The sequence below is a fragment of the Gallinula chloropus genome (assembly GCF_964237585.1).
Source record: "Gallinula chloropus genome assembly, chromosome: 12".
In the NCBI taxonomy this organism is placed as follows: Eukaryota; Metazoa; Chordata; class Aves; order Gruiformes; family Rallidae; genus Gallinula; species Gallinula chloropus.
Window position 1 is genome coordinate 15,520,862 of NC_140097.1, and position 24,252 is coordinate 15,545,113.

At 43.7% G+C, this 24,252-nt stretch overlaps 1 protein-coding gene across 2 annotated transcripts in view; it reads left to right on the forward strand.

The window, feature by feature from the left end:
• BICD2 (BICD cargo adaptor 2) overlaps positions 1-24,252 on the forward strand; it is a gene marked incomplete at both ends in the record, with an annotated part of 82,993 nt that overhangs the window by 429 nt on the left and 58,312 nt on the right. The gene's annotated exons all lie outside the window — the stretch shown is intronic.

The following is a 24,252-nucleotide window of genomic DNA, read 5'->3' on the forward strand; positions in this document are numbered from 1 at the left end:
CCACCGCCCCCGGCAGAACTCGGAGGAGGGTGACTAGGCCTCGGTGCCGCTCCAGGCTGCTCGGTTAAGCTCTTCCTTCTCCAAAATGACAGCGCAGGGCCAGTTGCCTTTACCTTTCACACTGGGAAAGGAAGACAGAGAAAGAAGAGGGGGGGAAAAAGGGGGGGGAGGGGTGTTGCCCCTAGCCCCAGGGCGGTGCGGGGTGAAGCGGGTAGACGCTGTCCCTTCTCGCCCGTTCAGCCTCGGACGGAGGCGCCGGGTGGGCCCGGGGAGGCCGAGAGGAGCCCCTGGACTCTGCCGCCGGCCGGGCGCTGCCCGCTGCTGTCACCGCGCTGCTCCGCGGGCAAGGGCGCAGCGGGGCGGGGGGGCCGGGACGCCTCTCTGGAGGGCCCGGCACAAAGAGCGGCTGTCGCATGCCTGAGAAATCTCGCGTTGGTGTTCATGGGCTCCTCAGCGCGATGCACCACGGAGAGCAGACAGCGGGCTTGGCGCACACGGCTTTGTTTTGGCGCAGTTGGCTTTTTTTTTTAAAAAAAAAAGCTTTTTTTTTTAAAAGAAATGTGAGCTGTACGGGGTCTGTGGGAAGAAATGCCGTTTTCTGAGCTCAGCGGACGCACGAGTCTCTCTCGGCCCGTAACACGGGGAAAAGGCTGCTCGGGGAAAGCCCATGCGCCGTGGCACTGGCTCGACAGAATCCGTAAGGCAAGTGGCTGGGTCTCCTCATTAGAGCCGAGCTCATCCCCTGCCAGTCTGCCGCATCCCGCGTCCCACGGGAACGCGTTTGCCTGCCTGTGCCCGAGGTGGCTGTGGTGCTTGTTCCTGTGCAGGCAGACCCCGTGCTGCTTTCCAAGCGATTTAGGCCTTGCCTCGGTTGCAGAAGATCTGATACACCCTGAGAGGTGAATTGATGTGGATGTATTTGACCGGTGAGAACTGTTTAGCTCATTCAGCTGGAAACGGATTTGAAGTAACGTTAAAACACGATATTTCAAAGGGAAAGTAAATACTTGTAAGTGGACTGGTGCGAATTTAGCTGTGTCTGTGAACGCCCTTGCTTCCTGCATCCTGTGTGTCTATTGCTTTTGTACATAAAGCTTTAGAGCGTAAGATGAAGAGGTTAATTGCTTTGAATTACAAGGTGTAAATTGGTTAACTAAATATGCAAGCTGAACTGATGTACTGGTATAAGTAAAGCTGCTTGAGACCGACACGGTTGCAGCAGCATACAGTAGCAGAGATGCTATGTGAAAGTCAAGGGTAAGGACAGTATTGAAGAGACAGTGAAAGCAATAGAGTTGTGCTAAAGGGAAAGAAAAGTCAGTGAACTTCAGTGGGTGGGATGGGAAACATGGCATGGAGAGGTGAAGGGACAGGTACAACCTCATTCAGCAAGTCACTGCCTGACACAGGGGAGTGGAATCCAGGTTGCCTCAGTCAGGTGAGGCTTTATTCGCTGGGCTGTGCCGGTTCACTTGGGAATTACACATTTTGGCTTTCAGGTGGAAAAAGGCTTGAAGGACAACTCTCTTAATTCTTCTGGGATTGCTCGTAAAAGAGACTTAAAAAAAAACAATGGCAGGATCAGCAATGATTCACTCAGTTTTGCTTTTAACGTTCTGAAGGATTTGCTTTGTGTGTGCATGTCCCGTCTTAATTAAGTCAAAACCTGGGAGGCAAACAATTCTGGGAACAGCTGAGGACTCTGCTAGTTAACCTACACAGGGAAACAGCATTGCTTCTCCAGCTTTCTTATGATGCTGTGGGGGAATCTGTTCTGCATTAGGTCTTGTAAACCTGTAGCAGATGCATGAAGCATGCTCTCAGAGGGGGCATTTGCCTTCTTTATTGTTAATGCAACTTCCTGCTTTTCCCAGGCTCAGCTAGAAGAACATAGCTTACAAGACTTGCTCCAACCTAAAGGGACTCCACCTTGGGTTATATGAGGTTATTCCTGGGGAAGGCAGGGCATTGATGGTGGCATATCTGACAAGAACAGGAGTGCTTTCCATCTCTGTGCTTTCCATCTTCTTAACTGTGACTTCATGCAGGTATTTAAAGCACAGCAATCCTAGTCTGTGTAAATCTTGCGGTGGTATTCTCTGCTGTATCCAGAGACCTTGGTAGCTCGAGGCCATGTTATGCTGAATGCTGTGCAGGCACATAGCAAAGTTTCCTGTCCTGCTGGGTGTTGCAGATTTGGATATACTTTAATTTGCTTAACATGAAGAAGCACCTTTTATCGTGGCCCTGCTCATAAATGGGCTGTAAATGGGCTGTGAGCGTGGGAACTTGGTCATACAGTTTGTTGACAGTACAGGCTTTTCTGTTACTGTCACCGCATCTTCCATAGCTTTCTGGTCAGGTTCTCCTACTTACTCCCCAACCCCGACTGTGGCAGAATTTCATAGCCTTAACAATTTTATCCCTTTGGAGACCATCCTCTTAGCTGTGTGCAGCTTTTGTAAAGGTGTCTGTGTACACACAGGCCTTCCTGTAGTGAAACACTACCTCGCATTGGATGCGTGTAATTTTTACTGGGGTTTTTCCCCCCTATAGGAAGACACAATAAAAGTTTCTGTGTCTGTGTTCAACTATTAAATCATCATGAGAGCCTTTGTCTCCGATGGCACTAACTGTATAAACTACAGGGCTGCCTACCTGCACCAGGATGTCTCTATGTTGGGGAAGTTGAATTGGATCAGCTCTTTATGCGCTCCAGCTCACAACTGTCTGAGGACTCGGTTATTGATGTTCTGATGGTTTGAAGGGGAATGTGGTGTGAAGTGTAGCTTGGAAAGGGGATTACCTGCTTCACTCAGTACTCTTGAGTTGCTTTTGAGATGTTTAGTTACATTTCTAACCAACTATTAGTTCAGTTCTGAATCTGGCTGCTGTCCAAGGCTCCTTTCCAATTTGGGGATCACATTGTATTGGTGGTTGACTTGTATTTAAATACCTCAGAGAACATGGGCATGATGTTGTGAATTACATACTCTCACGTTATTACAGAAATGAGTAAGTGGACTGGGGCTGTCCCAAAAGGCTAAAAACATATGTCAGTCCATCACAGTTGATGTCTGTATCTGTTTGTATATGATTTTAAGGGAAGGGAAAAAAAAAAAGCTTACAAGGTATGGTAGCAGTGAATTTGTCCATGACTCTTCATTGCTTTATATAAGGTGGCAGTGGCTCTTGTTTCCTTTTCTCTTTTTTGCCTTTAGGGATTATGTATTGACTTTATGCCATGATCTGGATCCTCTTCAGAGGATTCCTGGGCAGACTTGGAAGCTGTCTGTGAAAGAAACGTTCAGATAGCATCTTGAGCTGCCACATTTCCCATTAAGCTCCAGTGCAACTGAGATGCTGATGTGGCATGTCCTGGGCTGTAGTATTTCTGTTGTTTAGTGGGATGTCCTACTCAGGTGGAGTGTATGGTATCTGCAGTCACTAATGCAAGGCTTGCTTCACTTAATTCACTCACGTATGTAACAATTAACTGTATATGTGAAACTTCATCCAAACTGGCTTCATGTTTTTACTGTGCACCTTCAAAAAGGAAGGGGAAATTGTTCCCTGTATACCTTCTATAATGCTGTATGGCTTAGACAGACATATGAGCTGGCTACTGAAGTAGCAGTGATCCTACTCACTGGATTTATCTACTTTCAAAGTGTTTTACAAATTGTGCTTCTGTGCTGCAGTGCTCATTTTGTGTGTGGGAACAGAAGGGCAAAGAGGGAAGAAGTGGCTGGACTAAAGCCTCCTGACTGGCATTAAATCTGTGCTTGTAGTTCAGTGCTGGATCAACCATGTCTTTCCACTTAATTGCAGTAAATAACCATGTTGAGCAGTAACACCTGTAAGGCCTCAGGTACACCTCTGCAGCCTCCCTCTAACAAATACTCAGGTGTAATATTGATCCCTGCTGAAAGGGAAGGACCATAATGACATTTGAGATTACCTCTAACCTCCCAGCACTGTTAAAAACAAAGGGTTTAGTGCATCAAGTAAAGGAAATGTTTTGTTATTGGGTGGTTTGGTTTTTTTTTTTTTTTTTTTTAATAGACCATCTTAGGTGAAATTTAATTCTCATTAAATGTACCTAAATCTAGAGCAAGAAACATGCGATTACAGATTGATATTGGGGAACTGATACTGGTCTTACACATACTAATGGCAAATTGCCATACTTCTGTGAACCCATCTTGTGGGTTTAATGGTGTATCTTGGACTCCAACAGCTGCTGCCCCTGAAGTGTAAGAAGAGAACAGAATTACTGTCTCTAGTATAAAATCAGTCTGAACACTGTGTTTGGGGTAAGCAAAATATTCCCATATATACTATGGTTCTTGTATTTTCATAAATCATAGTTAATGTTAAGAATTTTAATCTGATGTCTACAGCAGTATAGACACTACTGTGTTTTGGAAAAGTTACTTTACTTCTATGTCCTGATTTTTCAGGCCTCAAAACATAAAACATTCCAGTTTTTCTTGTCCTAGAAATAGTAACCTGTAAGGCTTCATGTTGGTAAGGTAATTTTCTTTGTCAGTGTTGCTTGAACTGTTTTTCTTAAAAACCAGAAACAATATTCTTAAAGTGACAATTTCAGATTATTTTCTTATTGCTGTTTTTTTTTCCCCCTGATAAAATTCACTATACCTTATGCAATGGAAGATCCATAAATATTTTAGTGAACAATAAGGACCTTTGGGTGGAATTAAATTGTTAATAAAATAACCAACCCCATGTTTCCAGAGTAGTGGGTTCCCCAAAGCTGCTGTAGTCTCACAGCTGAGAGCTGGGTCTTGGTGAAATGTGATGTTTTATTTTTGTTTTGTGATGCTTGTCTGTGCCTTGGCCCAGAATGAAGGCTGTCCCTGACCCGTCAGCAAACATTACATGATTTGTTACTAATTTTCTACATTAGATTAAACCCAAGATTTCAGGAAAACAATAGTTTGGCAGCAGCAGCATCGTTTACTATGTATTTTCTCCCTGGCAGTGCTGGGTATCTGCTGTCCTGCTGGAGGGGGTACAGGGAACTGCACTGTGGAACTGAGCCAGATTTTCCTCTTTATTTTGGTTCTTTTGTTTGATTTGTTGGGTTTTGTTGGGGTTTTTTTAGTAGCAAATTTCTCTTTGTTTTTGAATCAGGTCAGTTCTCTGATTTTTCCAGTCACGGGCGCACTGGATGTGGTTGTGAAAGTATAAGCTCACCAGGAGCAGCAAATAGGTGATGAGAGGAGCGTTTTAGGCTGGGCTTACTGTTGAGCTTGACAGTGAAACTGCTACTTGATGAGCACCAACCCCAGCCCGCACGGTGTGGGTCTGTCTCATCTGACTGCAGGGGACTGGCAGTCCTGGGGATGCCACAGCGGCAGCAGCACTGTGTCAGGCTGGTGGTTATGGTGAGGGTCTGTACCGGATGTAGTCTGTCTTGCAACACTCTTTGTCTCTATCCAAATAACTGTGCCAATGGGAGAGTAGCATTTAGCATCCTTTGGTGCCAAGTCCTGGGTGAGGTCACTTCAGAGCTGCAGTTCTGCGTGTGGGATGGATGGCTGCTGGGGTGTTCTGAGAACAGGGTGATGGGCTCGGCAGGACAGACGCTGAATGAACTCCTGCATGCTGGCAGCCTCTCTCTGTGGGTGCTGCAAGGAAGGATTTCTTGAAGACAATATTGCTGAAGGCTTGAGTGAACCTGGAGGGCTTCTGACGGGGCACTGTGAGATGGGCCATGGCTGTGTGTTCCTGTATGCCCGCAGTGGAAATTCGTGCAGCCCCTGACATGGCAGACATCCTGCCTGGAAACTGAAAGTCTCAAGCGTACAGCCGTCAATGTTTTGTTGTGTGGGGGTTTTCATGCAGCTCTGCTGCAGTGATACCCACAGCTTACTCATTTCAAAGCACAATTCTTGCTTGCTGTTTCAACATCTGCGGGAACAAACTCCCTAGTTTCAGGGGTGTTAATGCACAATTTATCCCTTTGAATTTAGGACCTTATTTTTTTTTCCTAATCAGAAAGAAAATTCTAATGATTTGGAAAATTGCCTAGTTTCCGTAGGAGGAGGAGGAGTGGGTGGGAATAGCAGTTGTCAGGGCTGTGTGCTGCCCCAGAGTTAATGGATTCACCATTTCCTCTTTTGCTGTACTGTATGTGAGGTTGTGACTAATCTGTAGCAGCGTGGGGCCATGAGATGACTTCCAGAGGGTGATGCATCCTCCAGGCATTCATTTGCTTGCTTTCTCTGCTTTTGGCAGACTGCAGAGAATTGTTTGTTCAGATCTGGTAACCCAGCAACAGAGGAATATAGCATGGGTTTGAAATACAATCCACAAAACCTTAGCAGAGGGAAGTGACATAAACTCTGCCATCCAAATTAAGGCCGGAGCCTCCATTTCAGAGAACAATTTTGAGTGTAATAGCTGCAGAACTGTGACTTTGTTTCTTGTTTTCCCCTTCTCCCACCTCCTGTTTCCCTTCCCCTCAGCTCTCCCCAGCTGTTTTCCCTACTGTGGCTGAAATACACCCCAGGCTTTGGAGTCTGCCTCCACATCTGGACCTGTGTAAGGCTTGTCCCTGCAGACTGGCGTCACTTTGGAGTGGGTAGGTGGGACCGCCCTGAAGAGTCTGCTGACAGTTGTAGTTCCTCTTGCTCATAGAACAGATGCTTTGCTACCAGGTTCCAAGGAAGCAGTGATCATGTAGTGCCCAGAGGGTCCTTGCTGCAGAGGACTCTGAGGTCTGTGTGCCTGGATGCAGACTTAATTTGTAGCGTTTGGCCCAGATGTGATGGGAGCACAGGCTGGTAATGGGCATGGTGTCTCTGCAGTCCTGTGCCCGTGTGGCACTTGGGTCCAGGAGCGCTGTGCCATATTAGGACCTATGTGGCTCTTGCTGAAATGAATGGCACTGTCTGGTGGTGTGCTGCATGGCTGGCCTCTGTGGTATGCTGCTGTCCTTTGTCTCCTTAAAGCTTTTGTCTTCACCCCTTAAATGCTGCCAACATGTGGTCTGGATCTTAGCACACTCACGGAGTGGTACTGAGTGTGTAGGCAGGATGGTTTCCTTGTGCTCCCTGCACACATGGCTGTGTGTTTTGAGGGAGAGGTTTAGTTGTGATGCCCAGTGTGGCTGAGCATCATGGCATCTCTGCTGTCCAGTCTGGCTCAGAGCTTGACAGTGGGTGCCCTGCCAGTAGCAGAGAACTCAGCTCTGATAGTGTAATGTTAGGAAGGAAACAGACAATACATTTTTTGGTAGCTTGCTCTGATACCATTTGGAGGGATGTTCTGGCCTTTGAAATGGGACTCAGCTATTGTAGGATGAATGTGACTGTCCCCAGAGGCAATGAGCAGCAAAAAAGCAATGTCATCTACCATATGCCCTCTGCTTTAGTAAATACTATCAAAAGAAGAAAGATTGTTTTGCCAAAACGTATTTCCCTAAAGAAATTTTGGTCTTGGATTTAGCTGAAATAATCCAGCAGCGGCTCTGATTTAAACTTCTTTCTGGCATAGTTTAATCCAGTAGCTTTCTGAGACTTGTATCTATGTGAATAAAGACTTCAGCCTGACTTGCATCTTATTTCACTGTGTTCAGCAGCTGTGCAAGCAATTCTACTTGGCTCCCTTTTGGTGTTGTTTTCATAATGTGTTTGTTTTTAACCAAGAAGTGATTACAGTCAAATACTATTTTCAAAATCAAATAATCTTTGTTTCACATAAATAGCTTCTCCTGAAGTGAGAAGCAGGGATCTATTCATTTCCAGCTCAAATTTTCTTCTGTCCCCTTCAAATTTATATAAACGTGTGTAATTTAACTGCTGTAATGTCAATAACAGTGAGACTTGACCTACAAGAGGTGTCATTCTGTCTGTTACCAAATACTTTTTTTTTTCCATGTGGTTCTTTTTTTCATCAAACTTTTGTGGCCTCAATCTCTGCAGTGTGTCATTGTGAAAGTCCCTTTTACACATGTGGTAATGTTTTTCATTCTGTCTCTCAGCATCACTGGGATAGTCTCCCACATCTTAGAGCTGTGGTGGCAGGCAGAGGGGTTTAAAGAAAAACTTGTGTTTAAAATACACGAATATAAGTGTTAGTACCCTTAAGAATGCTTTGGCTTGGCCTTTTCCTCTAGAAAAATACATTTTCTTTTCTCCCAATTATAATGGACTGATAAGGTTTGTGATCTTAAATGAATCCAGCTGCTGTAGGTTTTGTTGCCCAGCTTTCTGGTCTTCTGGCTGTCTTTAAATTTAAAGGGCTGGCTGTTTTTCCAGAGGAATGAGATCCTGTTGTGTTAAAATCTGTCCTGTGTGTACATAATGAGTAAGCCTAATGTTAATGTGGTATCTTTAACATACTCTATAGCTACACAAAACCTGCCTTTAAATAGTTTTGATGAGTTGAAGTCCATGAGGACTCCCAACAATTTGTTAAATTAGAAGTTCCCCTTGCTGTGGCAGGTTTATTAGGCTTTGCTGGGGTATTTGTGGAACCTTTCTTTCCCTGTGGGAAGAAGAAGATAAACACAGTAATTTGCAACTTCAGGTATTACACTGGGCTTATTTTTTAGTCTTGCTTTGCAATTTCTTTCCTTTGTACCTTTAAAATTTTTTGTCTGCTCATTTTAGGGTATAAAGGTCTTTTCCTGCTGGTGTTTTTGCCATGAAACCCATTTCAGGTGGGCAGGAAGGCACCTATTTGTCTGTAGATGTCAACTGCAAAGGTTAAGTACAGCTGATGAGGGCTGAATTGTAATTTACTTCTAATTAGTAAGAGCCTTCCAACATCTGATTATTCAGTTGTGATGAGATCCTCTGGGGCTTTGGCTGAACAGGGACTGGTATGACTTTGTTTCACAGGTGAGTTAGGACAGTCCTGAAAAGTTGAAAAAAAAAAAGTTGATTGAAGCAAGAGGGATGTAAGGGAGCATTAAGGATCTCTTTTCTGCTGTGTGCTGGGCTCCCATGCATCAGGCTGAGGTCTGTGCAAGGAGACAGATGTGAGGAAGCTGCCCCTCAAGCCTCAGATACAGCTTTTCATAGACAAAAGCTCGGCTTTGTGCACTGCTTATTTGAGAGTGTTGCCAGTCTTAAATGCCAAATACCAGGAATTGCACCTTTAAACAAAGTAATTGTGTACAGTTTCATGAAGTGAGGATAGAGGAAGGAGGAATTGAGACTTGGGTTGACTTTTTTGCTTTGTGCACCCACACAGAGCCTTGAAAGTGCCCTGACAGCCCCTGGATTTTCACCTTCTCCTCTCCTGAAGAGGATGTCCATGACTTCAGTAGTTGTGTTTTAAAGGCCAAATAACTTAAGACCTCTGATACTTGTGACAGAGTTTTGTATTTGTATATCTGAAGTGCTAACTGAGCATCTAACCAAGTAGGGGTGTTTGTACTTCTGAGTCCCTAATCTAAACAGACCAATGCACAAAATCACACCCTTACCTCTGTAGCCACCTCCAGCTTCATGTGACTGAAGGCTTGTGCATTCAGAGAGCTCTTGGTGCAGTCTTTCTAAAACCAGCAGAAATGTGTAGTTGACGTTGTGCTCTTAACGGCTTGAAAAGTGGGAGATTTGATGGTCATGTGGACAGACCCTGGAACCAAATGGCCAGTGCTGCATGACTGTTCTTTCCCCACAACAGGGAAGCCATGTGCTAGTGCTTCCTCGGAGCTGTGCTGCAGTGATCGGTGGGAGAACTGGTGTGCTGCAGCTGGGAAGCTCGGTGAGACACCCTCATAAATACTTGGGGTTTGTTCTGCAGTTGCAGCCCCAGATTTTTGCCTTGTTTTCCTCTGTCTTTTATTTTAAATGGGTTGGGAGTGTTTTATTGGCAGGAAATGGGAATGGCTGTTTTCTGAGCACAGCTGTTTTAACATAAACCAGTGCAAGGGTGTTGAACTCTCTCCTTTTGGAAACAGCCAAGACCCTCATGGGATCAGAATAATTTATTTGCTTTTTGAAACAGCAAACTTAGTTTTTTAAACTGTCCTTTTGCATCCTTAGTTTACAGCATCACAGGTTTTCTTACTGTGTTGTCTGAAAAGCAGGCCCATTGCCGTCCGTGCCATAGGCCAACCCCACGCCAGGGGAGATACTGCTGTTGTCTGGGCTGGGGTGCTCGGTGGATTGCTGCAAATCAAGCACACCCAAAGCCAGCACCTTCTGTGTATTTATGCATAAATGTTACAAGGTGATGCACTCCCAGTTATGATGGTTGGCTAGTGATTTACATGTAACTATAATAATTACTGTGTCATCATCTTCAATCACTGTGCCTGCGTGGATGAAGGGTCTTCACCTGGGCAGGGGTCTTACTAACACACAGCCCCACGGGTTAGGATTATACGGAAGACAGTTCTGTTTGAGGTGCCTGGACTTGGATTTTCACTGCTGAACTGGCTGAGTGTGGAGATACTTGATTTCGTGTTCCAGGATAGGTAGTGTACAGGTCTGCCTTTAAACAATTCCCTTTGGTCCTGTCCCTGAATTTACAGATGTTCCTTCAGATGTTTCCCTTTGATCCTTTTTTAGAAAGCAACCTAGCAGCTATCTACAATAGTTCTTGATTATGGAGCCATTGTGTGTAAAACTTGATTGAATACAGAGCCGTGGTAAGACAATTAGAAATGTTTTCCTCGTTAAATTTGTCAGAAGGTACACTAGAGGAAAGGAATTTTAGGTTTTATGTTTTACGGGAGTTCAGTTTTAGATTAACATCCATTCCTTCTGTAAATCTGTTTAGAGATGGAATTTCTAATTTTTATTACCCTTGTTCAGAAAGGAAATACATCCTGAAATTCCAAAAATGTTTTCAAGTTAAACTTCATGTACTCTAAGCAATTTTTGATAAAACACCTTTAAATATTGTCAGTGAGATTAGTGCTTTTTCTCACATTTGTGCTGCAGTACAGGCAATTACATAGCAAATAGATTGACTTGGCTAATTTAATGTGACCTTGGTGAACTGCATTGAGAAATCTCTTTGAACACATCAAACCTAATTGTAAACACCGATTTCCCCATGATGCACAATTAACACAATGAAGATTTCTGTATTCCATTTTGAAGTTAATAAAGCATGCATGTTTATTGAATATCTTCAACAGAAGGCAGCTACTTGTGTTTTTGTTCCTTACTTTCTGGAAAATTTTAGCACTATGTGAAGACTGAAAAAGCTCAAGTCTGTCTTGTTTGCATACAACAGCTAAACACGGGAAGGCAAGACCTCCAATCTGTTGCTCTTTTCAAGAATGTATTTTGGAAGATGTTTATGATCATTCACTTTTTAATATATATAATAAAAAGATGTGTAAATCATTTTCCTGTATAGATGGATCTTGGCAGCTCTAAGTTGGGTTGGAAGAAGGCGTGAGTAAACAGACATGAGATCTGAGCTTGTTTACGGTGATCATTACCAAACCTTGCCCGAGTGCCCGAGCACTGTGTGCTGCTGGAGGATGTTGTGGCGTTGTCTTATACCTTTCACTTTCTCCCCTCGCCTCTTTTTTTTTTTTTTTTTTCTATTTTTTTCCCCATGCTCTTCTAAAGCTTTGAAAGGGGTGTCTGCTTTCCAAATAAGCTTTCCTGGAGAGTTTCATCAGATCTGTGAAAGGAATCTTTCCTAAAAGTGAGCAGGGTAGTTGCAGAGCTGCCTCTCGCATTCGCTGGCTCCCAGTCACTTGGTGGTTGCCCTTGGGTGATGGCTTGGCCCTTCGTTCATATTCCTTCTGATGCCAGTTTTGAATTCCATCTCTTCATTTATAATCTTTTTTGGTAATTCAGTTTGGTCTGAAAATTTCTTCATGTTCATAAGATGAAAGGGAATACACGGAAAAGAAAACTAATCTTTTTTGTAGGGGCTGTCCTGCCTGACCCTACGTGTTTTTTCATTCAAGAGCCACAGTCTTCATGGGCTTGAAAGGGAACTTCTGAGGATGGGGGTGGTCTGAGCTGGGCAGCTGGGTGGGTGGGTGGCAGGTAGGTCTGCCTGAGCTCCCTGGTCACAGGAATGCGGAGAGTTGGAGCTGCTTAACTGTATGATGCTCTGAACACCCATGGGGCTTTGGGTTTGTTTTGTTACTGCTGCTGATTGTGAAATCGCTGCAGTTGGAGAGCAGAGTACTTTACATAACATTTACAAAGTTTCTCCTTTTTCTTTTTGGAAGGATTTTTACCCAAAGGTCGTAAGTGAAGGCTTAGAATAAAATGAGAAATTGAACATTACTGAGCTGTTACAAGCCTGTCATCATTTGTGTTAGCAGTTACCATGTGTACTGCTGTAAGTTGTGCGTGCATGCCATGCTTTGTCTTGCATGAGTTTATATAATATACATTGCTAGAATGTACAGAAATCAATGCAGTGCCGGGTCTACAAGTATATACATAATTGGCTTAAACAGAACATGATAAGCCTTGGCCCAGGCAACTTTGTCTAAAGCGTAGTGAGCAGGAGGGAATGTTCTGCTTGGGATAATGATGTCAGGGCAGGAGAGCTGCTCACTCTCTTGTGGCTGTTCCTAAACACTAGCCAACTGGGACTCGAAGTTTATCTTTCCAAGGCAGATAAGTTTCTCAGTGGCTGGAGAGCTGATGGTGATTTTTACAGCAGATTTGCACGTCAACAGTTTGGTGCTTGTGTGCTTTTGGTGCTTTTCTTAATCAAGTGGTGGTTTATCTGGGGCAGGCATGCTGGGTGCTGTGAGGGTGAGCAACAGCAGCCCGAGAGGGAATGTTCCACGGGGAAGCTGTCAGTGCATGCAGCTGACTTAATCATGATGTGAGGCTGTGAGACTGACCTTGCAGTGATTTCAGGCTGGGATGGATGGAAAGGGCTCAGGCTGTGCAGGGTAGGAGTCTGCGGGCAGCAACGTGTGTGTGTGCACGTCAGATTCCTCTGGCGCACGGGTGCAGCTTCGGGGTTTGGGCTGAACATGTGTTAGCTCCCCACCTGCAGCCTTGTCAGTGGCTTCATTTCAGCCATGGTAGACTCAATAGGTGAAATACAAGGCAGGTATTTTTGTAAGGTTAATCTTCTAGGGGTAATTCATACTTCTTTTTTTAATGATTGCAGCCTATGTTTTCCACTGTGAGTCCAATTCAGGAAGCTATTTAAAGGTGGGCTGAAGCCAAAATACCCAAACTAATCCCTGGGAAACGAGACTGCTTGCACTTAACTGGCTAAATTAGAGCAGTGCTTGGGGAGCAGGGGTGTTGTTTTAAAACATTTCTCCCCTCCCCCCTGGTTACAATGAGGTCTTGTTCTAAGATCCTTCAGTAATCATAGAAATATTTTAAGAGCACACTTGAGTCACTTGGAACAAATCCAGCTGTGGAGTTGTTCAGCTCCAATCTTTAGTGTATTTGTGTTGCTACAGAACAGTCCCCAAAGACTAAAGGTTGAACCATAGCACATACCTAAGTAACCACAAGCACAATGTCCCATCTTTAACTTGTTTTCTCACTGACTATTCTTTGCCTGTAGGTTATGGAGCCTCCATCTTTAGAGGCATTTACAGCCCAACTGGACAATGTTCGGAGCAACCTGCTGTAGGTGACCCTGCTTTAAACAGGGCGGTTGGACTTTGGTGATCTCCAGAGTTCCCTTCCAGTCTCAACTGTTCTGTGATTCTGTTATCTTCCTGCTTATGTACATGGATATATGGGCTGTGAGTTGGGATTTGTTAATTTCTTTGGCCTTTTTTGTGTGTGTCTTTCTGTTGTGTGGGGTTTTTTGCATCCTGTGCTTTATAAGTAAACCCCATAGTTTGGGCTACAGTTTTGAAGTTCAAACTAATTTTCATGATTCCTCCCCTCCAGCTATTTTTAGGCAGTGAATACTTGCTGAAGGACTGAGTAGATGAATCTAGATTTTAGCCAGTGGAGCATGTGAGATATGTTAGTAGTTTGACTGGATTTTGGAAGGGCTGAAAGAATGCCAACTGCTGTGACAACACTTGGAGCATTACCTCTTAGGAAAGGAATGTAGAGATGGGTTGTTGTCTGTCAGTGTCTGGCCTTTCACAGTCTTTGTAGTTTTATTCCAGTGATCCCACAAATCATTCTCATATTCAGGAGTTTTGAAGTCCCCCTCTTCATCATTCTCCCTGCTATCCTTGCAAACCCTATTTTGCAAACTCCTACAATAGTGTGTATAAATTACAAGTCACCTTTAAATTCTGTGGGATTTTGGGGTGGGAAAAATTTGGTATTCCAGGACTAATTTTGACTGAGCCATGGATCTGCAGTCGTGAATTGGAGGGAAACTGTACCTAGGATTGTCCGTAGCCAGTAGAATCAGGTTTGAAGTATGGATCTTAGCTTGTCACTCCTCTTCAGAATTGTGTGAAGTTTTTAGGAAGATGAGAGAGCCTCTGAGGGCTGGGACATAGTCCTTGTGTTAAGGCTGCTGGGACAGTGGACTTGAACTTTGAGCTGGCCTAGAAGTTTAGAGCAAGACTTGCCTGTCAAAATGTTCTCCGAGGCCTTACTAAAACATCAGCTTGATCTTATCCTCTCTGTGGAAGGAGTCAAGGAAGATTAAGATTTTGAAAGACTTCTTGTTGCCTACTCTGAGTTGGGAAACTTAGAAACCAAACAGTGCAGTGTAGTAAGAAATGTGGTGACAGAGAGCCACTGATATCTGCAGGAACATCTGCATAGGACAAAAGCTGCATGGATTTACATTAGCTGCTATACTGGTTTGTAGCTGATGGTTCTAATCTATCCTGTATGGCCAAGCACCCTAAAATAGAAATGAGTTATTAGGGCTGGAGCAAATGGATCGTTTTAACGGGACACAAAGCCTGTTAACATCAAAATTGGTCTGATGTTCACTCTGACCCCTCCATTGTTAGGGTTTGCAGGGAGCATAGTAAGGCATTCATTCCTTTCATCCTCCTCAGCGTGTGGGACTGCAGCTGGGGAATGTCTCCTGGAATTTGCCTCATCTGAGAGGTTTTTGGGGCTGGTGAAGCCCTTGCAAGGCATCTGTTCAGTTTTAAGGTTCACAGCTCTGGGAATTGTGAGAACCAGCCTCAAAATCCACCTGACTGTTCCACTCTGCCTCCTCTTGATCAGCGGTGCCGTGTATGCTCTCATTTTCATGTCAGGCCTGTCCTGGTCTCACTCGCAGTGGGTCTGAAGTAGCATTAAGGTTGACACTGTATTTCTGTGTGCTTCACAAGGAATGTATTCTCTCTTCTTAGCATCATTGTTCTCCTCTGTGGCAAGGTCATCTCCATAGAAAGTGATTAATTTGGTGAAAGTATTTCTGTTGCTCTGGGCTCCTCTATTAGCTGCATAGTACCATGCTGCGGTAGTCATGTGTTAGCTTTGTGTTACTGCACATAATATGAGGCTTTGTATGAAGAACGTGGCCTTAATCTTCAGCAGGCACTGCTGCTAAGGGAGTAGAGCCTCCACAGAATGTGGAGCTTGTGCAGATCTGAGTGGGCTCAGTGGCCCCATGGCTCAGAGAGGCTCTAAGGCTAGCTTGTAGTTGTACAGGATTGCCAGAGCTATGGGGAGCAGGCATTGTGTCTGTGTGCATGTGAATGTTCTCCAGTGCACAGTCTCAGATTGTTTAACTCTTCTTCCCTGCTGCCTTACGCTCTGCTACAACACCAATTCCAAATTACAGTGTTTTCTTGTTGAACTTGCTGATCTAGTGTCCTGAAATGTCTTTTCTCTTTCTTAGTGTGCACAGAGCCACTCTAATAATGGCAAAGCTACATCTGAAGAATTTGAATAATGTGTGGGGACAGCTAGAAATCTTACTCCTTTTTTTAGCTTGACTTTGAGGCCTTCATGTACTTGAAAACAGCGTCTATTTATAATGCATCAAATCAACTTACTCAAATTCCAGCTCTAAATGTGAAATGAGCTCTAGGAGAGACAGAGAATTCTTCCTTGTAGTCATAAAATAAAGCTGATCTGCTTCAGTACGTCATTGAGTGCAAGATGAGGCTCTCTGCTTCTCAGGTCTGGGTTCAGATTGTAGTTTGGGTTTGAAATATCTGACTTTAGACATTAGTTCTGTACAGACACGAATGAACAGCAGGGGCAGCAATAGACAGTGAAGGAGAAGATGTAATAATACCCAAGGAATGGTGGGAAGCATTAAGTGTGTCCTTAAGAAGAGCCACACGTTTGATTCTGAGAGACTGAAGAGCATAGTTTTATGACTTCCTTCATCCCAGACTTTGTTCCTTACTACACTTTCTTGCTTATTTTCCGAAATCTGGGAAAATGTACTTTTAGTAAACTACCTCTCTGTGACAGGAGTAGAACAAAAAGGAATGGAGATGTCCTACAGCAGCTCATGAAGCTGAACAGAGCGGTGTGGTATAATGTACTCCAAGGCACCATGAACAGCTCGGTCTGTCTGCTGTGTCCCTGCTGTGTGACTGCATTAAATATGTATTGTCTGGTTTCCTTCCAGGACCATGCTCTGTCTAGATGTAACATGTCTCCTAGCACATTACATCTTAAATGTAGTTAGATGCTTTCAGTCATCTGTTGGCAGTAACTTTGGCATCTATGCAATTGCACCAGAGCATTTGGAATTGTTTCACGTTCAGTCCTGGGCAGAGTGGCAGAGCAATTAACTTTTTATCAGTATGCCAAGAACGTGGCACTTTGCAGTGGTTTATTTGGCTAGATAATTTTATACAAGCACTCTGAATGTATAACTGCAAAAATTGGATCTCATTAAAAAGTACAACCAGGCATGACAAAAATCCCATTCCTTCCAAGGTATTTTTCAGTGCCATGCCAGGATACTTGGTGTGGAAGGGATCACAAATGCTTAGGGGGGAAGAATGCCCTGGGCAAATGACACCAATATTCAGGTCAGGTATTGTTCTCAACTCACAGCCTTTCAAACTAGTATGGGCTTTCTTGCAGAAACCTAAGTTTGGTCATCCACTTTCTCTTCTGTAGCTTCTGATGCAGCTGAAAAAGTCAGAAATGATCTGCCTCTGTGTGAGAACTAGATAAAAAGTATAGCACTGGCACGCTGCTAAGTTTAAAATGGCACTGGTCCCTGTCATAGCTCGAGTAAGTTTCTGGTCTCATGTAAGAGAGTCTGAACTGAAGACTGAAGAAATAGTGTCTGAACTAGACTTGTATTTCTGGCTGTTGCTGGTTAGCTCCATTTGGCTGATGTGTGATATTTTTAAGGACTCTCACACAGCTCAGATGCAGGCTATGGTTTTTGCTCTTTACCTTTGAGACCAGCATGGGTGACAGACTTTGACCTTAGGCTGAGTAGTTTGAAGCAGTTATAGCAGGAAGGGAATGAGGACAGTTGGCTTCTCATTCGTTTCTGAAGGGGCAATGTGGTTGAGCAGCTACAGGCTTGTGTTGCCTCTTCCCACTCCTAGTTCCTCATGCCCTTTTGTTTCACTGTCTCAGTTTCCTCATGAACTCCATTGTAGTCTCTGCCACGCAGGTTCCCTTCAGCTCTGTTCTACTGCTTTTACCCTGTGACACTGTCTTCTCATAGCCTGTCCTATGGTCACATGCTCTTTGCCGCCTCCTTTTTGACACTACTTAGTTCTTGTGGCTCTACATCTAATTAGTCCTTTCCTGACAATTTTCTTCTGCAGCTCCAAGCCTCTTTCCCCCCCTTCCTGGCTCCCAGTATGTTAACATGACTCAGCCAGCTGGGCAGCAGCATCATCTTTCAGGCCTGATGCCATCAGAAATGCCAGGCCTGGGTCAGAAGTGAAAGGGGAGGAGGCTTAACCTTGGCTTAAAGCCTTGTCTGTGCATGGAAATTACTACTTTCCATTGAACTTTATTTTTAAAAGTTGCATTGAGTTAAATGTGCAGTACGCTCTGAGATGACATATGCCAGCCTGAGAATGGATTGTTCTGGTGTATTGTTTGGGATGTAAGACAGGCAGTGCTGTTGCAGAAAAACCGTTTGAGAATTAAATATTCCTGGACCCTGTTCTGGAAGAGCATGGGATTATTCCAAATGAGGTGACATTTGTAAGGTGCTCCTGAGTGGCTACAAGCTACTGGATCTTGGCACAGATCTGGAAACTCTACACCTGTGACATGGTGTGCATCTGCTCCCCGAAAGTACAGCCCAGATCAGCAGGGTGGCATGGTGAGCCAGGGTCTGGGCCCTGTGTTGTATTTACATTGGAGCCTTTTGAAAGGCTGCACCTCCTCCTTGTGCACTGTGGCAGCTTCTCTGCCCGTCAGCACCACAGGCTCTTCTTGATTTGTGTCCAGTGAAGGAGGGGTTTGTCTTCCGTTGGATGCCACTCACTCTGCAGAGGCACCAGCAGCTGCAGTGCTGCTTTGTGCCCCTTGCCTCCTCTTCCTTGTCCCCAGCGGCCCAGGGTGGCTGTCCTGTCCTGCTCAGCCCCAGTCCCTGGCAGCCTGGGGTGGCTCTCCCCTTCTGGCTGTGGAGCTGATGCTGGACGGTTGGAAGCTTTGCAGGATAAAGGCTTTTCATTGCTGCCTGTGTCTGCCAACTCCTATTGCAATTAAAGGGTAATCTTTTCTAAATAGTGCTAAATTAAGGCTAAATCCCTCCCTCATGCCACATAAGAGGATGAATCCCCGGTTTTCTAAAAACAGCTTATTGTTCGGGCCACTGTCCAGTCACCCGTACAACAATGGTCTGGATCATCTGTCTGCAGAGAGGACTCAAAACTTTTTGGCCTGTCTGTCTGTGTAGGTCCTACTTAGAAATCCCCTATGTCGAATATGGAGAAGTAGAGAAGTTATTTACCACTTGAATTGCATTTGGTTTTGAGACTTGGGAGAAGTTTTTGCTCGCTGAAGTCCTTATCCTGGCTGCTGTGGTGGTGGGGAGATGACTTTCCCTATGGCCATGTGTGCTGGGTCCATGCTGGCAGCCACCAGCTGCTCACAGTGGCTGTCCGTGGCGTGAAGGTTGCATTTAAGGCAGTGCTCCTGGCAGCGTGGGTTGTGTTCTTTTCATCAAGGCAATCCTGTACATAAAGCTGTAGCTTGAATTATTGTTGTTTGACACAAGGCTACTGCCACAACATAAATCACTAGGGAGGGGGGTTAACTTTTGACCTCTCTTTTGGGATTGCTGATCTGGATTAATAAAAATGATATGCAGCAATTTTCCCTTTTGGGGAGAGGAGGGGACTACCTTTTGATCGCTGGTTAACAGTAGGCTTTTATGCCTTTCTTTAAGGGAAAGACTCTGTAGGGCAAGCTGCAATCAAAAGTTTATTTGCTTATAAATGTTCAGATTTGTTTTTAAACAGGTTCTTAAATAAGGAAATGCGTTTGAGTGGTAAGAAGGGAACAAATGGGGGCACAAATTGGTGCCCAACTCAACAGTGAAGGTGCTATCGTAAAACTATCCAGAAGCTTGCTTTTATCCCATGTTTTAATACAAGTTCCTTGGGCGGTGGGAGTGAATAATTTGGAGAATTTCAATGGGAAGATTCTAGCAATAGGATATGAAATCCTGTAGTATTATAAAGTATTATATAAAATCTTTTATTGTTATAATATTTTTCTTCCTTCCTGATCACTTCTGACCAGATGTATAAATGTCTGTAATGTTCCTACAGAAACCAGACCTGGTTTTGGCTTAGTGTGTATACAGGCTCCCAGACTAGCTGACTCCTGAAACAGGCTGGACTCAACAAAGTGTGAGACTCGGATGCTGGCAACTGAGATCCATAACCTCCTCAGGCAGGTGACTGTCAGCAGCTGAACCCATATAGAGATGTTTGGATTGCAGTTAATGGCAGTGAAACCTGCATTATGCTACTACTTAATGTGAGTTCAGAACTTGGGCAAAGATGGGTGTACTTGTTTAAAGATGAGTTTTCAGTTAGCAGCTCCTGTCTGTTACAAGTACTTGAAAAGCAGGTTGCACCCATGTCAAAGACTTCTGGGCTGGAGGTACAGTGACACTCTTTAACAGGTATCCCCTGTCCTGCAGTGGTGAAAAATGAAGTTCCCTCGTGTGTCCAAAACACAAAATGAAATTGCCTGTGTGTTTTTGGTTTTGTGGGGTTTTTTAAAGTTGCTAATGACATTTGTTTCTTTTTAGTGGGTATGGAAGTCAGTGAGAGCACTGCTGAGGAATGTAAACATTCCTGACTGCTTCCTGCTGCTCTGCTTTGCTACAGCCTCCTGCTCTGCTGAAATCAGGGATGTGCTGAACCTGCAAGAACAAGAAAATCAAATGAGATCCATTCAAGGGAAGGAAAATACTTCCATTTTATTTTTGAACACTACTTTGCTGTCACTTCATTAGTACTGCTAAAGAAGAGACAGTCTGAACTTAGCCCTTAGCTCTTTTTATGGGTTTCCATGCATGTAGTTCTGTCTTGTGTAGTTTAACAAGTGATTTGGGATCAGCTATATGCAGTCAGGACTTCAGGTTTCTCATGAGGGCTGTGTTTACTGTTTGCCACACAAACCACAGTTGTGTGCACCTTTACACACTGGATGTGCAGTCATACTGGCTCTGCGTAAGTAGCACTTCCTCCTTACAGCTGGAAGCAATTATCCATGGTGGCAAAAAGGAGATTATCTCCTGAAATAATGACACAAATGTAATTATTTTTAAATTTGTCTGTAGAGGGGAGAAAATCAGTTCATGAGATGTAGGTACAAAGTCTCACTCATCTTAGAACTTAATTCCTTAATGAAATACAAAATATATTTTTTGACTTAGCTATGAACAGATGTATTCTACCAGATATTTTAGGAGTTCTAGCTGTGACCTGCTTTCAAAGACTCCTAAAATTCACAGACTTGATTTACTGCCTGTTATTTTTGAATGCCTGGAGCTTTGGGATAAAGTAACAACTTTATTATTGCCTTTGTTAATCTTGAACAGATTGCCAAAGCTTGATCCACTCCTTTCCTTTGTAATGTCTTTTCTGTGTCTCACTGTGTAAATCCATCCTGCTATCTGAACATCTTCATTGCTCCTCCCTGGATCCTCTGTAGCACTACAGCCATTTCAGGTTTCAGACCTTGGCTTGGTTCTCCCAAGACAAAAGATTTTTCAAGACGCTCTTCTGGAGCATGTTGTAATGGTCTATTTTTTCATAGATTTCTAACTATAGTTAATCTGCTCATTGCATGTATTAAATGTCTGCTGAGCAATTCTCTGGAGAGTTTGACAATTCCCTCTTCTGATTGGAATCCTGCAAGTTTAGATGCATATTTTAACTTTAAAGATTGGTTTTTGTTTTTAATGGTTTCCTTTTCTGTTGAGGCACTTTACAGTTCAGTAAATAATTTAAAAATATACATGAGTTTTATTTATAGTTTTAATTAACTAAAATACCCACCCTTTGGCATTACCAAAAATAACTGGGCTTTTGTCCTGTTACCATTCAGTCATTTATTTTAGATAGTTATGGTCTGTTTTCAGTAGTCTGTGATTGTGTACAACTAATTTGCAGTCTGAAGACAGCTCTTCCTGACTCCTTCCTGTTGCTTGCTGCTCATGACTGACAAGGACAGACTACTGACTGTTCAGGTGCTTTTTGGTTTTTCTTTCTGAAGGTCCATTTTGGGGTTTGATTTTATTTATATTTTAAATTACAATTCATCTGAATTTTTTTTTAATCCAGAAACAGATCTTGTTCATAGGCCATCTTTTGGTTTCATAGATTACATCCAGTGTGGAGAATTCAGAGTTTATCCTGATTTCAGACACTGGTGGTGGTGTGATGAGGTAGCCAGACAAGGAGTCTCCTTGCTCTTGGTAGCTCTGTCTTGCAAATGGAGACTCCCTCACTTCCTCCCCTCCCCTGGGAAAAGCTTAAATCCGTCTGTCCTGGTGAATGGAGAAGCTCCTGTATGGGAAAAACACCAAAAGCTCCCATAAAGTCTGTGTTTTTAACTGTTCTTTTAAAAAATCTGAAAAAATGTAAGAGGCTTTCCGTTTTCTTGGAGCTGTAGTTGCTCTTGGGTAGAAGCTTAGACCATGCCTCACTCCTTATAAAAGCAGTTTACACGTCAGTCCTCTCGCTGTTCTTCTGCAGTGTACTTCCCTGACTGTAGTTTGGGGCACCCACCGATGTGGATGGGAATGTGTAAATCCTTGTCTGTGTCCGTCCTTCAATCACATTTTCATAGTCAGCTACATAGCAGTGGCAACGAAAGGGGTGCTGGTTTGCTGGGAGTCAAACTGCCATGTCCTCACTGCCAGTCCCAGCTGCGTGGTGTTTGCCATAGGAGCCTGTCGGATGGACAGTGTGCACCATCTTACTCGTGTGATCTGGAGTCACGTCCATCTAAAACTGTGCTGAGTAAACTCTGGACTTGAACCCCCAATGCATGGGCTGCTCTGACTGGTCTGTCTTTTAATAAAAGAGTAAAAGGGATTTGGAAAGCCACTGAGAAGATAGATTTTATTTTTTTTTCCCCACTGACATCTTTTGGTGGAAGGGAGAAGTATCCAGATGAGCTAACTGCCATGCAGCTCGTGCAGACACAGTGTAAGTTGTATTTGCCTGAGAAATTAGACACTTTTGAGGAATGGGATCTGTTTTTTCTCTTAAGTTTAATTATGGTGTTTAGAGCAGTTTGAGCAAGAACCAATTATTTCCAGCTGAAGTGCCAGAAGTCACTTCTACTATTTGCTGTTTGTATTTATGGGACTGAACTTCAGGAAGATAAGCCCCCCTTTGTAAATATGGGGAGGAGCAGCTCTGGAAAGTGGCTGCTAGGAATAATGATAGCTCTGGTGATCTTTGTGCTGGCACGGACTGGGTAATTTCTCCTGAAATCAAGGGTGTCATGGAATTCTGTGAATCTGTTGATGTTAATTTAATTTCTCCCCATTTCCTTGTTTCTATGTTAACTTGTCTGTCACTTTTTTTTTTTCTTATCAGGGGCTTAAGACCACAGGACTGGTTTTGAGGGTCTTTGTGCTTTGATGGTTGCCAGCTGCTTGCTGTTGCACAAGGTTATTTCTGGTGTAGCTATATTTCATAAATAGAAATACCTACTTACAGAGCCTTTTTCTGTACCGTGGACATGTCAGCATGTTTTTTGTGTTTTGCTTGTAGCCTCACCTGTATTCTTACTCTAACCCATTTTCTATTTCCAACCTCATTCCTTTGCAGTTCAGCAGGGTATATAAAATACCAAGCTTTGATTTCTTAATGCAGTCCATCTGGATCAGTGCCATTCTGCTGTGTTCTCAGGGAGGAGGATGTAGAAGGGCAAGAAGCCTGTCTCTGGGCTGTATGTGGCTGCTGCTCTCGCCATGGTCAGCCTGGACAACTACCACAGGCACCCCATGTGCAGAGCATGAGCTGGATGCTGTCACGGGTGGCTTCATCGCTTCGGCTTTGCTTTTGCAGCAGGGCTGTGCTGGTGAGGATTCCCTTGTGTTAGCACTGGCGTTTCTTTGTGTGTGTGCACTTGTTAGATTAAAGCCTTGTGAGGAGAGCTCTGTACTTGAAGGGCAATAGATAAACTGAAAATTTGTAGAGCCACTGTGTTAAATTTAGATCTAATTGAAGAAAAATGAATTGGCCAAAGGGCTTGCAAGAGTCTACAAAGTAATCTGGTTTCAGTTGTTTGGAGAGCCCTAATTTGAGGAATGCTCTGTGTTTTAAACACCAGGGCCTTGTGGAGCTGCATGACTGGCAAGCACTGAAGGATGGATGCTTTGAATGGGGATCTGTAATTCATAGCAGCAGGACCTCTGCATTCACAGCCTGCACGTGGTAATTTTTTGTAATTCTAAACAGCACATGATGCTTGTTAAATTCATTAAGAGCTGAAGAATGAAGACTTGGTTTTGGTTTTTTTTTTTTTTTTTAGCGCTGACTGTGGAAAAAAATTAGCATGTGTATTGAGTGAGGTTTCTGGGTGTGTTTAAGTTGTCTTCCTAAAACCTGCAATGGTACAAAAAAGTGGCAAGAAATCACTCCCTGAATGGCATATTTTGAAGTCTGGGAAATCTTTTGAATGTACTGACTGCTTGTTTCTTTCTGTGATACAAACGGAATCTGACTGTGTAGCATGTATGAACACTAGGGATCTCTTCTGGTATGCTGTGTGTCTTTCTGTACTACAATCAATTGAAATCTTCACCATCTTCCACTTACATTCTGTAAATGAAAACAGGACTTAAGGCCTAGGTGTAAAATTTAGGGCAGGTAGTGAGAACCGGAAACACTTTGTTCTAAAGTTGCGTTTTTGAGCCAGCAGCGATGGCTGGAAATGGCAGGAATGGTATTTGTCA